Source organism: Tamandua tetradactyla, chromosome 21 (genome assembly GCF_023851605.1).
Source record: "Tamandua tetradactyla isolate mTamTet1 chromosome 21, mTamTet1.pri, whole genome shotgun sequence".
Taxonomy (NCBI): Eukaryota; Metazoa; Chordata; class Mammalia; order Pilosa; family Myrmecophagidae; genus Tamandua; species Tamandua tetradactyla.
Window position 1 is genome coordinate 13,132,805 of NC_135347.1, and position 16,422 is coordinate 13,149,226.

Here is a 16,422-nt window from a genome sequence, read left to right on the forward strand (position 1 = left end):
GATATAAAGAAGGAAAATGCACCTGGGGGAGCTTCATGAAACAAGAAGGCTGGAGAGAAAGCTAGCAGATGTCACTACGTTTGTCATGTGCTTTTCCAGTTGAGAGAGAAATCCTGAATGTTTTTTACCTTTTTGGACCAAGGTATCTTTCCCTAGGTGCCTTAGGTTGGACATTTCTAGATCCTTGATTTAATTGGGACATTTTCTTGGCTTTAGAACTGTAAACTAGCAACGTATTAAATTTCCATTCTTAAAAAGCCATTCCATTTCTGATATATTGCATTCTGGCAGCTAGTGAATTAGAATAAGGTTGGTCTTAATTAGTTTGCTGGAGTCCTCAAGAGGGGAACATTTTGGAGAAAGCTCAGACACAGAGATAAAGAGATGCTTGGAGAACTGACAGAGAACAGAGAAGTGAAACCAAAACATAGACATTTGGAGATGCAGAAGATGCCAGAAGCCCCAGGAGATGCCAGAAACTGAGAGAGCCTTTTGAAATCAGAAGCTGGGAGGGAAGGACAGAAAATATTGCCATGTGCCTTTCCATGTGACAGAGAAACCCTGGCCAAAGAAAATCAGCCTTTTTTCTGAGAATGTATCCCCTTTTTGATGCCTTAATTTGAACATTTTCAGTCTTGAATTGTGAATTGTAACTTAATAAATCCCCTTTATAAAAGCCAATCCATTTCTGGCATATTACATTCTAGCAGCCTCAGCAAACCTGGGGGAGTTTCCATGGAGGGTGGTAATGTGATGTGGGAATAAAAACAGGTGAACACATATGGAGCAGTCTGAATCCACACCACATCCCTTTACTTATTCTTTACAGCCCACATTACTGTTCCTCACCCCATCTACACACCAGCCATGTAAGGAACTGGAGGTGTGTCCTTTGGAAGAATTGAACTGAATGGCTCTGGCCTCAGGAGCACTCTGCACACAGAGGGCCAAGGCAAAGAAAAAAGAGAGATCCAACACATTCAAAACTGAACTCCAGACCTTCCTCTCATTTTAGCAGATAACAATTTCTTCCTTCCAATTCCATAATCCACAAAACCTCAAATACTTCTTTTTTTTTTTTTCGCATGGGCAGGCACTGGGAATCGAACTGGGGTTTCCAGCACAGTAGGCGAGAACTCTACCTGATGAGCCCCATGGCCTGCCCCTCAAGTATTTCTTGATGCCTCTCTTTCTCTCATACCTCACACTAACTTTATCAGGAATCCCTCTTTCCCTACTGCCAAAATAAATCCAAAATCCATCTACTTTTCACTGCTTTCATTGCTGCCACCCTGGATAACTGAATCTGCCTCTTCACTGGTCTCCCCACTTATAATGGTGCCCCATACAGTTAATTCTAAGCACAACTGCTAAAGGGAGTCTTTGAAATATGAAATCTGATCATGTCACTCTTCTCCTTCAAACCCTGCAATGGCACCACTCCATAATCAGGAAAAGACTTACAATCACCCCCTCCCCCTTCAAGGCCTTCCTTTTACCTCTTTGTTCTCTTCTTCCATTGTTTCCTCCACAATCACTTGCCTGGTATGCGGATACCCTTCCTGTTCCTCTAACCAGACAAAGTTTCCCCTCAGGACTTTTGCATTGGCTGTTCCCTCTGACCAGATGCTCTTCCACTCTGGTTAGCCACATGGCTACCTCTCTCAGTTCCATCAAGAATTATTGCTCAAAAATTGACTTCTTACTAAGTCTACTCTGACCTCCCTATTTAAAACTGCAACCACCTAACACTCTTAATTGACCCCTCCCACCATCCTGTTCTATTATTTTTCGTTTTCTATTTTACTTAACAGCTGCTAAGATACTATTTAATTTGATTTTTTTCTTATATCTGTTGCTTATTATCTCTCTCCAGAATGCTGGACTGTAAACTCCAAAAGGGCAGGAATCCTTCCCTGTTCTGTTTATTGATGGACTCCAGGTGCTTAAAATAGTGTCTGGCATTTCATGGATAGCCAACAAATATCCACTGAGTGAAATAACAACTAGCTTAGTGAAATTCTATACATTGAATGGAGGGGCTGCTTTGCACCCAAAATTTAGCAGCCTATCATGTACACCAGTTGGGAGATGGGGCATTTTCTGTCTTTTTTCTTTTATTTTTAAACAGTTTTATTCATACATCATACAATCAAACTTAAGTAAAACATCAATGTTTCCAGATACGATCATATAAGCATGACTTCACCACCACAATCTATGTAAGGACATTTCCTTTCCTTCTGTAAAAAATCCCATGCTCGCTCACCATATCCTCCATTTAATGACATTTAGTTTTGTCATATTGCCTTTGTTGCAGTCAGTGGAAGCACATTACAATCTTATTGTTAAATATAGACCCTAGTTTCCATTGATTGTATTTTTTCCTGCACCCACCCCATTTTCAACACCTTGCAATGCTGAAATTCATTTGTCCTCCCTCATGCAAAAATATTCTTATATTTGTACATTTAATCACACCATTGTCCAATCTAGGCATCGCTAAGTTAGACCATCTCAGTGTTTATCCTCTATCTTTTCTTCTGGTATCATACATGTCTTCAGCCCTCCTGCCTCAACCATACTCACATTCAGCTTTTTTTGGTGTATTTTTATTATTGTGCTACCATCAGATAGTATTGTGCTATCCATTTCTGAATTCTTACAATCAGCCCTGTTGCACTCCTTCAGCACCAAATGACCAATCTTTACCCTCTTTTTATCTCCTCATAGCCTGTGTTCTTAACTTTTACTCCCAAAGTTTACCCACTAATATTAGTTCAAATTAGTGAGACAAAATAGTATTTTGTCCTTTTGTTTCTGTCTAATTTCACTCAGCATAATGTCCTCAAGGTCCAGTCACACTGCCACATGCTTTATGACTTTATTCTGTTTTACAGCTGTGTAATATTCCATAGTATGTATATAACACAGCTTATTTGGCCACTTGTCCATTGATAGACATTTAGTCTGCTTCCATCTCTTGACAATCATAAATAATGCCACTATAAACATTGATGTGCAAATGTCTATTTATGTCCTTGCTTTCAGTTCCTCTGAATATATACCTACTAATAAGATTTCTGGATCATATGGTATTTCTATACTTAGCTTCCTGAGGAACTGCCAGATTGCCTTCCAGAATGGTTGTAACATTTTACATTCCCACCAACAGTGAATACAAGTGTGCCTCTTTCACCACATCCTCTCCAGCACTTGTCATTATCTGTTTTTTTAATATAATGGCCATTCTACTGGGTGTGAAATGATATCTCATTGTGGTTTTGATTTGCATTTCCCTAATAGCAAGTGAAGTTAAGCATCTTTTCATATACCTTTTAGCCATTTGTATTTCCTCTTCTGAAAAGTGTCTGTCCATGCCTTTTGCACATTTTGTAATTGGATTGTTTGTCTTTTTATTGTTGAGTTGCAGAATCTCTTTACATATTCTGCATAGTAAACTATTGTCTGATAGTGGTTTCAAAATATTGTCTCCCAAGGGGGGAAAATTCAACTTCCCCAAGTGAAGAAGTCTTGATATTCTCACAAGCAGTGGGGACAACCAAAGCAATAGGCTGAGCCCCCAATCTTGGGGTTTGTTCATATGAAACTTAACCCCAAAAAGGATAGGCTAAGTCTACTTAAAATTAAGCCTAAGAGTCAACCCCAAGAGAGCTTCTTTTGTTGCTCAGATGTGGCCTCTCTCTCTCAGCCAACATGACAAACAAACTCACTGTCCCCCCCCACCCGCCACATGGGACATGACTCCTAGGGTGTGGACCTTCCTGGCAATGTGGGACAGAAATTCTAGAATGAGCTGGGACTCAGCACCAAGGGACTGAGAAAACCTTTTCGACCAAAAGGGGGAAGAGCGAAATGAGACAAAATAAAGTGTCAATAGCTGAGAGATTCCAAACAGAGTCAAGAGGTTATCCTGGTGGTTATTCTTATGCTTAATTAGATATCACCTTTTTAGCTAAGGCATAACAGAGTGGCTGGAGGGAACTGCCTGAAAATGTAGAGCTGTGTTCCAGTAGCCATGTTTCTTGAAGATGATTGTATAATGATATAGCTTTCACAATGTGACTGTGTGATTGTGAAAACCTTGTGTCTGATGCTTCTTTTATCTACCTTATGGACAGATGAGTAAAACATATGGATTAAAAATAAATAAATAATAGGGGAAACAAATGTTAAAATAAATTTAGTAGATTGAAATGCTAGTGATCAATGAAAGGAAGGGATAAGGGGTATGGAATGTATGAAATTTTTTGTTTTCTTTTTATTTCTTTTTCTGAATTGATGCAAATGTTCTAAGAAGTGATCATGATGATGAATTTACAACTATATGATGAAAAAAAAGAAAAAAAATCTTGTCTCCCATTGAGTAGGCTGCCTTTTTACCTTCCTGACAAAGTCCTTTGATGCTCAAAAAGTGTTCAGTTTTGAGGTGATCCCATTCATTAATTCTTTTTTCATTGCTCATGCTTTGGGCGTAAGGTCTAAGAAATCATCCCCTATCACAAGATCTTTACGATATTTCCCTATACTTTCTTCTAAAAGTTTTATGTTCTTAGCTCTAATGCTTAGGTCTTTGATCAATTTTGAGTTAGTTTTTGAATAAAATGTGAAATAGGGGTTCCCATTCATTATTTTGGATATGGAAATTTTCCGAGCACCATTTATTGAAGAAGCTGCTCTGACCCAGTTGAGTTGACTTGATCACTTTATCAAAGATCAACTGTCCGTAGATCAGAAGGTCTATTTCTAAACACTCAATTCAATTCCATTGGTCAGAATATCTATCTTCATGCCAGTACCATGCTACTTTGACCTCTAAAGCTTTGTAATATGCCATAAGATCCAGTAATGTGAGACTTCCCACTTCATTTATCTTTCTCAAGATATTTTTAGTTATTCAGGGCATTCTCCCCTCCAAATAAATTCAGTCATTGATTTTTCTATTTCTGGAAAGTAAGTTGTCGGAATTTTAATTGGTATTATATTAAACCTATAAATCAATTTGGATAAAATTGACATCTTAGCTCTAGTCTACCAATCCATGAATACAGTTTGTCCTTCCATTTATTTAGGTTTTCTTTGATTTCTTTTAGCAGTTTCTGGTAGTTTTCTGTGTATAGATCTTTTGTGACCTTGGATAAAATAATTCCTAAATACTTTGTTCATTTGGTTTCCATTTTAAATGGATTTTTCCCCTTGATTCCCTCCTCAGATTGCTCATTATGAGCATATGGAAACACTACTGATTGTTGCATGTTGATTGTGTACCCTGCCACTTTGCTGTACTGATTTATTGACTCTAGTAGCTTTGCTGTAGATTTTTAAGGGTTTTTTTGATGTATAGTATCATCTCACCTGCAATTTGGATGCTTTTCTTCCCCCCTAATTGCTCTGGCTAGAACTTCCAGTGTTATTCAATCACTGTTGAATAACAATGATTACTCTGGGCATCTTGTATAGGTCTGATCCTACAGGGAAAGCTTCCAGTCTTTCCTCATTAAGTATGACATTGGCTGTAGGTTTTCCGTATATTCCCTTTTATCATGTTGAAGAACTTCCCTTCTATTCCTATCCTTCGGCATGTTTTCATCAAGATAGGATGGTGAATTTTGTCAAAGGCCTTTTCTGTAACAATTTTTCCACTTTGATTTACTAATGTGGTATATTACATTAATTTATTTTCTTTGTTGAACTAGTCTTGCATACCTGGGGAATAGTATTTGTGTGTGTGTGTGTCTCTCTCTCTTTGTCAAGGTGACTAAATGTCCATCAATTTTATTGATTTTCTCCAAAAAAAAAAACGACTTCTGGTTTTGTTGATTCTTTCTATTGTTTTCACGTCTTCAATTCCATTTATTTCTGTCTTTGTTATTTCTTTCCTTCTGTTTACTTTGGCACTAGTTTGTTGTTATTTCTCTAGTTCCTCCAGGTGAACCATTAATTCCTTAATTCTTGCTCTTTCTTCTTTTTAAATATAGGCATTTAATGTAATAAATTTCCCTCTCACCACTCTTTGCTGAATCCCATAAGTTTGGTATGTTGTGTTTTCCTTTTCATTTGCCCCACGATACTTATTTATTGCTCTTGTGATTTCTTCCTTGAGACACTGGTTGCTTAAGAATGTATTATTTAGCCATACAATATGTAAACATACATATTGTTAGTATGTTTAGCCTCCATATATTTGTGAATTTTCTGGCTTTCTGCCTTTCATTGATTTCCAACTTCATTCCATTATTATCCAAGAAAGTGTTTATTTCAATATAAACACTTTTTTGAATAATTTCAATCTTTTTAAATTTATTGAGACTTGTTTTGTGACCCAACATGTTGTCTATCCTGAATAATGACTCATGAGCACTTGAGAAAAATGTGTATCCTGCTGTTGAGAGGTGTAATGTTCTGTAAATAACTATTAAGTCTACTTCATTTATCTTACTATTCAAAATCTCTTTCTTTATTGATCCTCTGGCTAGAGGTTCTATTCATTGATGACAGCAGTGTACTGAAGTCTCCAACTATTGTTATAGACATCTACTTCTCTCTTTAGTGTTGTTATTTGTATTGGGGGGCTCTCTGCACTGTGCATAAATATTTATGATTGTTATGTCTTCTTGATGAATTGTCTCTTTTATTAATACATAGTTTTAGTCTGCAAGCTACCAGAATGTATACCAGAACTGGAATGGCTGTTTTTTTAAGTGCATGGTCTGGGAATTAAATCTGGGTCTTCTACATGTAAGGTGAGCATTTTACCACTGAACCACTGGAATGACTTTTAAAAGTAGAATTTAATAATTCACAAGTTTACAGTTCTAAGCCTATGAAAATGTCAAAACTAAGCCATCCAGGGAAAGATACCTCAATTCAAGAAACGCCAATGCATCTGGAACACCTCTGTCAGTTGGGAAGGCATACTTGTCCCTTGCTGGTCCCTTGCCCCTGGGCTGTGTTGCTTTCAGCCTCTGTCCCTCACTTTCCTTCTCTGGGGCTGGACTGCATCTCTTGGCTTCCCTTGGTGCTCTCCAGGTTCTTGCTTTCTTAACATCTCATGGCAAAATCTGCTGGGTTCCAAGCACGTCCAAATATCTATGTCTCTATTCTCCAAGTGTTGGCATCTGTGTCAGCTCTGCTCTTTTCTGCCAGCTCTGTCATTTCTGGCTTTCTCCAAAATATTCCCTCTTTCAAAGGACTCCAGTAAACTAATCAAGACCCACCTGGAATGGGTGGAGTCACATCTCCATCCAATCTAAAGTTAAATCCACAATTTGGCATACCATATTCCATGGAGAAACTCTAATAAAAAATTTTCAGACTATATGATTGGATTAGGATTAAAAGAAATGGCTGTCCCCACAAGAATGTATCATGATGAAAACATGGCTTTTCTGAGGTACATAATACTTTCAAACCAGCACACAGTGTCCTTCTTTGTCTCTTTTAATTGTTTTACACTTGAAGTCTAATTTTTCTGATATTAATACAGTTACCCCTGCTCCTTTTTGGTTATTGTTTGTGTGAAATATCTTTTTCCAACCTTTCACTTTCAACCTATATTTGATCTTGGGTCTAAAGTGAGTCTCTTTTTCTTTTTTGGGGGGGGGGCAATGTTTACTTTTTAAACTCTTTTTACTGTGAAGGTGGTATTTACTTTTTATTAAAGCTATACACATATATATTTTAAAGAGCCATACAGTTCTGAAAGGTTCGTTGAGGAAAATAGCAGCTCCCCTTCCCTACACCATCAATTTTCCCTTTCCAGAGACAAATACTTTAATTCTTTTCATATAAACCTCCACATCTGAAAATCACATGTTGTTAAGTAAAATAAAATCGTTTCCAGAAGGCATAAAACAATTAACCTGCAGGCACTTTCTGAGAAAATGAAACAATGGAACGCACCCTAAGAATTACAGATAAACAACACCTGGTAATAAACCAGTTCCAGTCCAGTACAGACAGCCTATCATAATGGACAATCCTACTATACCATTCTAATCAATGCATCTGCAATACTGCTATCCATTTTTAAGACTACCCTATGTAAACAGGAAACTTATGTTGGCCTACCAGAACATTTCCTTACCTGCTTCCACATTTACCGTATTTCAGCTCCCCCTTTCCACCCTCTTTCATGGGCCTCCTTTCCACATCCATGGTTTGGATGCTGCCCAATTCTTGATTCATAAACTTCTCAAATAAACTCCCATAAGTAACACATTATCTACTATTTCATTTTAATAATGCCATGTGCTACTTCTTGATCTTGCAGTTTTGCCTTTGTCTATTGATTACTCCTATGCAGGGTGAGGATATGGTGGTTCTTTTTCACTTATGCTTTCCTTCCTTGCCTCCATTTTCCCAGAATAATAATTACTTTCTGTTAGAGCAATATCCAGTTAAATATTATTAAGACCATGTGCATGTTCTTCCCAGCTGAGCCATGTGATGTACTATGATTACTTTCACTCTCTCAAAGTTACTTTTGCTTTTTTTTCTGGAGCTTATACTTATCTTTTTTTCTTCATAAAAAAAAAGTTCTTATCACCACATCAATCCCAGGCACCCTATCAATTGTCCAAACCATCTCTTAACACTTTCAGACACTTCAGCTATTCTGTCAATTTTGTCCTCTTGGAGAAAACTCTTCCAGTTCTTTCTAACTTGCTCTAGTCTGAAATGACTGCCCTCACCTGGGGTATAGCTGTTGTTCTGGAAATTTCTTTCACCTTCCTCCTTTTTTCCCTTCTTTTTGATGTGTCTTCTTCTTCTTTGTTCCACCTCTTCCTTCAGTGGCCTCATGGAAAGGTGCTTGGGAAATAAATTTTTGGAAATCTTGCATCTCTGAAATGGTTTTATTTTTCCTTTCATATGTGATTAGTAGTTTGGTTGGGTATAGAATTCTAGTTTGACAATAATTTTCTTTCAAATACTTGAAGGTACTCCTCTATTGTCTTCTTGCTTCCACTGTTACTATTGGGAAGTTTGAAACCCTTCTGGTTAATAACTTTTGTATATGACCCATTTTTTTTTTACCTCTTTCTGAAAGCTTGTAGGATTTTCCTTTTGCCCCCAGTGTTCTGAAATTTTAGCATTTCTTTTTGTTCCCTGTGTTAAAATTTTTTATGTGAGGCTACTTTCATCCATTGTCCTGAACCTTTTAAACTTGGTTATTTGTTACATTTTTACAGTATTTAAAAACCAAACTTCACAAGAGACTTAAATTTATTATTGATTTAAAAATAAAATGTTCATCACCTAAACAAGAAAAAACATATGATTACTCCCCAAGAGATGCAGAGAAATCATTTGACAAAATTCAACATTTAGTCATACTGAAAACTCTTAGCTAACTAGGAATAGAAGGAAAGTTTCTCAATATAATAAAGGTCATCTGCAAACAAATCTATAACAGATACCACTGAATGCCTGAATGCTTCCGCCTAAGATCAGGAAAAAAGCAAGGATGTACATTTTCAATGTTTCTATTCAACATTGAACTAGGGGTCCTAGCCAGTACAATAAGAGAGGTATACAGATTGGAAATGAAGTAAAACTCTCTTTATTCATAGGCAACTTGATGATCTATGTAGAAAATTGGATGGAATTTACAAAAGAGTCAATAGGACAAATAAGTGAGTGTTTTAGGATACTAGGACAATATAAAAATTAATTGTTTTCTATATACTACTCATGAACAACTGGAAATTGAAACTTTAAATTACTATTTACAATAGCAACAAGACACTTAGGGATAATACTGACTAAGACAGAATTGTACACCAAACTACAAAACATTGCTCAGAAAAGTTAAACAAGATCTAAATAAGTGGAGAGATATAAAATTTTTATGGATTGAAAAACTCAATATTGTTAAAATGTCAGTTGTTTCCAAATTGGTCTACAGAATCAGCATAAGCCTAATGGAAAATACCAGCAGTCTTTTTGGGGTATAAATCAACAAGCTGATTCTAAAATTTATATGGAAATGCAAAGTACTTAAAAGTGCCAGCATAATTTTATAAAAGAACAAAGTTAAAGGACTTATACTACCTGATTTTAAGACTTATTATAAAGTGATGGTAATCAAAATAATGTGAAACACCTGAGGTTAGACATTTAGATCAATGGAACAGAATTGAGAGTTCAGAAATGGATCCATATATAGGGTCAATTGATTTTTGGCAAAGGCACTAAGACAATTCAATGGAGAAAGGATTATCTTTTTGTGGTAGTTAGATTCAGGTGTCAACTGGGCCAGGTGAAGATGCCTAGTTCTGTTGCTGTGGACATGAACCCATGGTACGTGAACTTCATCTGTTGCTCGTTACATCTGCAGTCGGCTAAGAGGCATGCCTTCTGTAATGAATGGTGTTTGATTTAATTGGCTGGTGCTTAAATGAGAGAACTCAATGTAGCACAGCCCAAGCAGCTCAGCATACCTTCTCTGCACTCACAGCTCAGTCCAGGCCTTTGGAGATGCAGAAAGGAATCACCCTGGGGAAAGATGTTGGAACCCAGAGGCCTGGAGAGAAGGCCAGCAGAGATCGCCCTGTACCTTCCCATGTAAGAAAGAATCTCAGTTGAAAGTTAGCTGCCTTTCCTCTGAAGAAGTATATAAATCCCCTTTTATTTATTAACTAAATAAATCCCCTTTTATTAAAAGCTAATCCATCTCTGGTGTGTTGCTTTCTGGCAGCTAGCAAACAAGAACAGATTTGGTACCAAAGAGTGGGTGCTGCTGCAGTTTGCAAACACCAGACATGTTCGACCAGTTTTTTTTAATGGATAAGGGAAAGATTTTGGAGGAACTGTGAAGAGAATGATGGAGAAGTCCTGCAGTGCTTGAAGAGACTGTTGGGTAAATGGAACCACTGCCAATGTGGACAAAGGGGGACACAAAAGGGACAAGTTGGAGTTTTCAGAGTAAGAACCATGGAAGCTTGGGTCTGAAGCCAAGAAACCTTGGCCAGGAGAGTGGACCCACCAATATGCATGGATAGGATGAGTCTCCCACCTTGTTGCAGTGGAAGAGTTGTGCCGCCTCAGGCCTTAAAAAAGGTACAGCATGCTCCTTGGGGAATGGGGAGAGCCTGGCTGCCACCACATGGAGGGGTTGAGCGTGTGCCCCAGAAATGGCAGAGAGCCCAGGTGTGGATGCTTGGAGACAGTGGAGCCAAGAAAAAGGTGGTTTCCCCAAGGTCCCCTGAGGTTGATTTGGAAAGAAGCAGGTCACTGCATAGGCCCTTGGAAAGGGTGGGACTGCCACTTTCTAAAGTTGAAGGATACATGACTTTCAGACTTTGAAATCCAATGTTGTTTGCCCTGCAGGTTTTCCTTCCAATTTCACCCTATGGATTCTGTGACTGTCCCTCCTTTGCATATTGGCACCAGATAACTTGTTTTTGAGATTCATAGGTCCACAGCCAAAAGAGAATTTGTGCCACTTTACTATCATTTAAGGTGATGTGTATAGTTGCCAAGTTGACAAGGAGTGGACATGTGGTAGTTAGGTTCGGGTGTCAACTTGGTCAGGTGAAGATGCCTAGTTCTGTTCTGTGGACATGAGCCAATGGTGCGTGACCCTCATCTGTTGCTCATTACATCTGCAATCGGATAGGAGGCATTCCTGCTGTAATGAATAATGTTTGATTTAATTGCCTGGTGCCTAAATGAGAGAGCTCAACATAGCACAGCCCAAGCAGCTCAGCATACCTCATCTCGGCACTCGCAGCTCAGTCCAGGACTTTGGAGATGCAGAAAGGAATCACCATGGGGAAAGATGTTGGAACCCAGAGGTCTGGAGAGAAGGGCAGCAGAGATCGCCTTGTGCTTTCCTATGTAAGAAAGGACTTCAGTCGACAGTTAGCTGCCTTTCCTCTGAAGAACTATACGTTAACTAAATAAATCCCCTTTTATTAAAAGTCAATCTGTCTCTGGTGTGTTGCGTTCTGGCAGCTAGCAAACTAGAACACTTTTCAACAAAATATGCTAGAACAACTTGATATACATATGAATAAAAATGGCCCTTGATCCTTATATCATTTACAAAAATTAGCTTGAAATGAATCATACCTAAGAGTAAGAGCTTATGGTTTTTGAAAGACACCACTAAGAAAATGAAAAAAACAAACCGTAGCTTGTGGGGAAATATTTGCAAAAGATATATCTGATAAAGGACTTGGAATATATAAAAAATATGAGAGAACTCTTACAACTCAATAATATGTAAAACAAGGTGATAAAAGGCAAATATCCACCAAAAAGGATAGACGAATGGCCAAGAAGCACGTGAAAAGATGCTCAATATCATTAGTCATTAGAGAAATACAAATTGTCTACACTCTATCAGCACACATGCAGTAAATAGCTTAAATTGGTAAGTGTGACAATACCAACTGTTGGTTGAGGATATAGACCAGCTAGAACCCTCCCACTATGTAGAAGGATAGTACAGCTACTTTAGAAAAAGTCTGGTAGTTTTTTAAATGTTAAACTCACACTTAGCATATAACACAGTGGTTCCACTCCTAGGTTTCTAACCATGAGACAAGATAATTGCTGCACTGGTAGTTGCCTGAGATACAGAACTCCTGGATAATCCCTTTGTTCCTTATTTCTGGCATCTTTCTCTTAAGTAGCAGCCTCATCCCCTTTCCACTCCCTGTTGTGAACCCATTAAAGTCAGTCTCTTGTAGATACCATATAGATGGGTCCTGTTTTTTAATCCATTCTACCAGTCAATATTTTTTCATTAGGGAGTTTATTCCATTAACATTTAACATTATTACTGTGAAGACAGCACTTTCTTCTACCATTTTTTTCTTTAGGATTTTATATGTCATTTCTTATTTTTTCTCTATTTTTACCTTTACTGATTGTCTTCGTTTCTACACTCTTCTTCAAACCTCTCTCTCTTAACTTTTCCTATCTGCCTGTAGCGCTCCCTTTAGTATTTCTTGTACAGTAGGTATCTTCTTCACAGACTCTTCATTGTCTGTTTGAAAATATTTTAAGCTCTCCCTCATTTTTGAAGGTCAGCTTTGCCAGGTATAGAATTCTTTGTTGGTAGTTTTTCTCTTTCAGTATCTTAAATATATCATACCACTGCTTTCTTGCCTCCATGGTTTCTGCTGAGAAATCCACACATAGTCTTATTGAGCTTCCCTTGAATGCGATGAATCACTTTTCTTACGCTGCTTTCAGAATTCTGTCTTTGTCTTTGACATTTAACAACCTGATTAGTAAGTGTCTTGGAGTAGGTCTATTCAGATCTATTCTGTTTGGGGTACACTGCACTTCTTGAAACTGTAATTTTATGTCTTTCATAAGAATTGGGAATTTTTCAGTGATTATTTTCTACATCATTCTTTCTGCCCCCTTTTCCCTGCTCTTCTCCTTCTGTGACACCCATAATACATATACTCATGTGCTTCACATTGTCATTTAATTTCCTGAGCCCCTGTTCACATTTTTCTATCCTTTTTTTCTTTAGTGTGTAGGGTTTCAGATGTCCTGTCCTCTAGTTCAATAATCTTTTCTTCTGCCTCTTCAAATCTGCGATTCTATTTTTTATCTCTTCTATTGTGCCTTTCATTTCCATAAGTTCTGTCTTTTTTTTTCACAAACTTTCAAGTTCTACTTTATGATCACTTAATGTCTTCTTTTTATCCTTCATCTCTTTTGCCATATTTTCTCTGAACACATTGATTTGATTTTTATTTGATTTAACATGTCTGTTTGAACATCTTTAATTAGTTGTTTCAACTCATGCATCTTTTTTGAAGTGTTGGTTTGTTCCTTTGACTGGGCCATATCTTTGTCTTTTCAAATATGACTCATAATTTTTTTGTTGGTGTCTGGACATCTGATTTTCTCAATTAGTTTATTTTGGAGGTCATTTTCACTTTTAGGGTTTTCTTGTTGGTTGGATTAGTTCTCTATCTATTCTTTAGTGTTCCGTTGAACTTATTCTAGACTTCTAGCATAGCTTCTGTTTAACTGGCAAGAATTTTTCAGCTCTTGTTTTTCTCTTCTTGCTCTTCCTAAATGGAGACTTTTTTTGAGGAGGCTCTCCTAGACATGATTGATCCCAATCAGATTTTCCAAGATCAGACAGGGCCAGGTCTCAGGAGGAGGGTGTAATCAGTATCAAGTTTCCCTAAGGATGACACCCAGCAGGTTGTCAGGCCTTTCCTGTGAGGCCTCTAGACTTTGTTCTTTTCCTATCCTGCCCAGCAGGTGACACTTGTCAGCCCCCAGCTCCCCACAGGCATAAAGTGGTGCAGTGCCTTTAATTCTCAGCAAATTCTTTACCTGCCAGGGGCGTGTTTGATACAGAGGCTGAGGTAGAAAGCAAGCTTAAGCTGTTTCCTTGGCCTCCCTTTTCTTGGGAAAGATACTCCTTTTAGGGAATTATCTTCTGTACTTAACTAGTTACTTTGTCTCTCAGACCTATCTTAACTCAGCCTTTGCCTGGCTCAGTGCTGACACTTGAAAATGCCTGAGATTTTCTCTAATGAGCTACTTAGAATAGTTCTGTTTTGTTTGTTTTTTTTTTTTTAACATGGGCAGGCACCGGGAATTAAACCCATGTTTCTGGCTAGAATAGTTTTAAAAAATAAAAAAGAAATCTTTTTTCAGAACTAGTCCCGAGCCCCTAAGATTCGTGAGTCAAGAACAAGAGACGATACCCAGCTCTATGTGCCCCTTCACTTGGGGGCACAGCCCTTGCCCATTTCTGTTGTTGTTAGCCTCCATTTTCTGTTGTTGTTTTCCTGTCAGACCTATCTCCTCTCTGTAGGGAGAGACCTCAGAATTTCTTTCCTGCTTTCTTTGGGTTTATCTATACTTAGAACTTTTATTCAGCCATCCACATTTGTTAATTACAACCACATTTGGAGCTTGGTTGAACTACCTTCCCTTGGTAACTTCTTTTCCCCATGGGGAAATTTTTCCAGCACAACCATCTGTGTCAGTGGGGGAGGGGCACCAACCTCCACCCTTGGGGTTTTACTTATAATTCTGTGCTGTCATCTCAGCCCTTTCACCCATTTACAAGTCACAATTCTGAAACTGTGAAAATGTCCAAATTAAGGCATCAACAGGATGATGCCCAGACTCTTAAGACAGCCTGCTGGCATCCTCAGTATCTCTGTCACATGGGAAGGCACATGGAACATCTGCTGGTCTCTCCTTTTTTCCCCAGGTTTTGTAGCTTCTGGCTTTAGTGGCTTCCTCTCTGAGTGTATTTCTCTCTTTTAGCTTTGGTCTCTCTTAGCTTCTGTGTGTCCTTCTTTCTAAGTTTCTCTGGGTCTTTTTTCTGTGTTTTTTCCCCTCTATGTTCCTGTCATTTATATAGGACTCCAGAAAGAGGATTAACACTCACCTGGGGTCTGCTTCAACTGAAATAAACTAATCAAAAGGCTACTTTATGTGCAAAATACATAATGTATACATAATGTATAAAATGTATAAAATAACCACCCACAATAGGTCTACAAACAAATAATGGATTAGCCTTAAGAACATGATTGTTTCTGGGGTACATACAGCTTTAGATCACCAGAGACCATCTTTAGGCAGCACATGATGGTGTCTTAGACTAGAGCAATCTCAGTTGAAGGTGGTGAGAAAAGGTTGGTTTTGGAATTATTTTGAAGTTGAGCCATTGAAGGACACGTGGAACATGAGCGGAAGAGAGGAGCCAAGATCTTCTTGAAAACTTTTGAAATGAGAAACAGAGTAAATGGAAGGGCCAATTACTGACACACAAAATTTTTGGAAAAGAGCAGGTGTGTGGAAGAAAATTAAGAGTTCTGTTTAGAACACAGATTTTGGTTTGCCTACAAGATATTCAAGTGGAGATGTGAGGTCTGGAATTCGTGGGAGTGATAGGACTAGAGATACAAATCTGAGAGCTATCAACATCTGTTGTTTTATGGCTTTAACTAGAGAATGGAATGAAATAATTTAATAATAATCAAATAAGACATGGATGGGGTTTCTGAAGACTGGGCCGTACTACATGTAAACTTAGACTTTGTGACGGTGAGGAGGATTCAACAAAATGCAGAGGCGAGGCCATGAGTGTAGCGTCTTGGAGCCCTACTGAAGAAAATGTTTTGAGGAGGAGAGAATGATCAATTGTGTCAAAGGTTGCTGAAGGGTTGAGTAAGATGAGGACTTAGCCACAGTATAAGAGTATAGCCCTGTGATTGATCTAAGTAAAGGATTTCAGCTCCTGAGGAACCTTAGAAATCAATCACCATATTTTCTTTTCTTAGAAAAGCCAGCATGAAGCACTTTCATTGCAATAATAACTCAAAACTCATATGTGGTACAGGAGATGGGGGGGCCGGCAATAATTTCTCCCATCAAATCACTCCACGGATCAGTAGA

The 16,422-nt window shown here is 38.1% G+C and overlaps 1 pseudogene; it reads right to left on the reverse strand.

Annotated features, from left to right (window-relative positions):
- The window catches only part of LOC143665151 (serine-rich coiled-coil domain-containing protein 2 pseudogene), a 49,549-nt pseudogene extending 41,371 nt beyond the window's left edge, over positions 1-8,178 (reverse strand).
- Positions 8,179-16,422: the final 8,244 nt, after the last annotated feature.